This window comes from Schistocerca americana, chromosome 7 (assembly GCF_021461395.2).
Source record: "Schistocerca americana isolate TAMUIC-IGC-003095 chromosome 7, iqSchAmer2.1, whole genome shotgun sequence".
Taxonomy (NCBI): domain Eukaryota; kingdom Metazoa; phylum Arthropoda; class Insecta; order Orthoptera; family Acrididae; genus Schistocerca; species Schistocerca americana.
In genome coordinates this window covers 11298481-11300827 of record NC_060125.1, presented here as the reverse complement: position 1 = coordinate 11300827, position 2347 = coordinate 11298481, and the positions used below count along the sequence as shown (strand labels likewise).

Genomic DNA, 2347 nt, shown 5'->3' with positions numbered 1-2347 from the left:
TGTGTGCCCGACCGAGACTCGAACTCGGGACCTTTGCCTTTCACGGGCAAGTGCTCTACCATCTGAGCTACCGATGCACGACTCACGCCCGGTACTCACAGCTTTATTTCTGCCAGTACCTCGTCTCCTACCTTCCAAACTTTACAGAAGCTCTCCTGCGAACCTTGCAGAACTACCACTCCTGAAAGAAAGGATATTGCGGAGACATGGCTTAGCCACAGCCTGGGGGATGTTTCCAGAATGAGATTTTCACTCTGCAGCGGAGTGTGCGCTGATATGAAACTTCCTGGCAGATTAAAACTGTGTGCCCGTCCGAGACTCGAACTCGGGACCTTTGCCTTTCACGGGCAAGTGCTCTACCATCTGAGCTACCGATGCACGACTCACGCCCGGTACTCACAGCTTTATTTCTGCCAGTACCTCGTCTCCTACCTTCCAAACTTTACAGAAGCTCTCCTGCGAACCTTGCAGAACTAGCACTCCTGAAAGAAAGGATATTGCGGAGACATGGCTTAGCCACAGCCTGGGGGATGTTTCCAGAATGAGATTTTCACTCTGCAGCGGAGTGTGCGCTGATATGAAACTTCCTGGCAGATTAAAACTGTGTGCCCGACCGAGACTCGAACTCGGGACCTTTGCCTTTCACGGGCAAGTGCTCTACCATCTGAGCTACCGATGCACGACTCACGCCCGGTACTCACAGCTTTATTTCTGCCAGTACCTCGTCTCCTACCTTCCAAACTTTACAGAAGCTCTCCTGCGAACCTTGCAGAACTAGCACTCCTGAAAGAAAGGATATTGCGGAGACATGGCTTAGCCACAGCCTGGGGGATGTTTCCAGAATGAGATTTTCACTCTGCAGCGGAGTGTGCGCTGATATGAAACTTCCTGGCAGATTAAAACTGTGTGCCCGACCGAGACTCGAACTCGGGACCTTTGCCTTTCACGGGCAAGTGCTCTACCATCTGAGCTACCGATGCACGACTCACGCCCGGTACTCACAGCTTTATTTCTGCTAGTTCTGCAAGGTTCGCAGGAGAGCTTCTGTAAAGTTTGGAAGGTAGGAGACGAGGTACTGGCAGAAATAAAGCTGTGAGTACCGGGCGTGAGTCGTGCATCGGTAGCTCAGATGGTAGAGCACTTGCCCGTGAAAGGCAAAGGTCCCGAGTTCGAGTCTCGGTCGGGCACACAGTTTTAATCTGCCAGGAAGTTTCATATCAGCGCACACTCCGCTGCAGAGTGAAAATCTCATTCTGGAAACATCCCCCAGGCTGTGGCTAAGCCATGTCTCCGCAATATCCTTTCTTTCAGGAGTGCTAGTTCTGCAAGGTTCGCAGGAGAGCATCTGTATAGTTTGGAAGGTAGGAGACGAGGTACTGGCAGAAATAAAGCTGTGAGTACCGGGCGTGAGTCGTGCATCGGTAGCTCAGATGGTAGAGCACTTGCCCGTGAAAGGCAAAGGTCCCGAGTTCGAGTCTCGGTCGGGCACACAGTTTTAATCTGCCAGGAAGTTTCATATCAGCGCACACTCCGCTGCAGAGTGAAAATCTCATTCTGGAAACATCCCCCAGGCTGTGGCTAAGCCATGTCTCCGCAATATCCTTTCTTTCAGGAGTGCTAGTTCTGCAAGGTTCGCAGGAGAGCTTCTGTAAAGTTTGGAAGGTAGGAGACGAGGTACTGGCATAAATAAAGCTGTGAGTACCGGGCGTGAGTCGTGCATCGGTAGCTCAGATGGTAGAGCACTGCCCGTGAAAGGCAGAGGTCCCGAGTTCGAGTCTCGGTCGGGCACACAGTTTTAATCTGCCAGGAAGTTTCATATCAGCGAACACTCCGCTGCAGAGTGAAAATCTCATTCTGGAAACATCCCCCAGGCTGTGGCTAAGCCATGTCTCCGCAATATCCTTTCTTTCAGGAGTGCTAGTTCTGCAAGGTTCGCAGGAGAGCTTCTGTAAAGTTTGGAAGGTAGGAGACGAGGTACTGGCAGAAATAAAGCTGTGAGTACCGGGCGTGAGTCGTGCATCGGTAGCTCAGATGGTAGAGCACTTGCCCGTGAAAGGCAAAGGTCCCGAGTTCGAGTCTCGGTCGGGCACACAGTTTTAATCTGCCAGGAAGTTTCATATCAGCGCACACTCCGCTGCAGAGTGAAAATCTCATTCTGGAAACATCCCCCAGGCTGTGGCTAAGCCATGTCTCCGCAATATCCTTTCTTTCAGGAGTGCTAGTTCTGCAAGGTTCGCAGGAGAGCTTCTGTAAAGTTTGGAAGGTAGGAGACGAGGTACTGGCAGAAATAAAGCTGTGAGTACCGGGCGTGAGTCGTGCATCGGTAGCTCAGATGGTAGAGCACTTG

The 2347-nt window shown here is 51.7% G+C and overlaps 1 non-coding gene across 1 annotated transcript; it reads left to right on the top strand.

Moving 5' to 3' along the window:
* Positions 1 to 1715: 1715 nt before the first annotated feature.
* On the top strand, positions 1716 to 1789 carry Trnas-uga. Its single transcript has one exon. It is a non-coding gene; the product is annotated as a tRNA-Ser (tRNA).
* Positions 1790 to 2347: the final 558 nt, after the last annotated feature.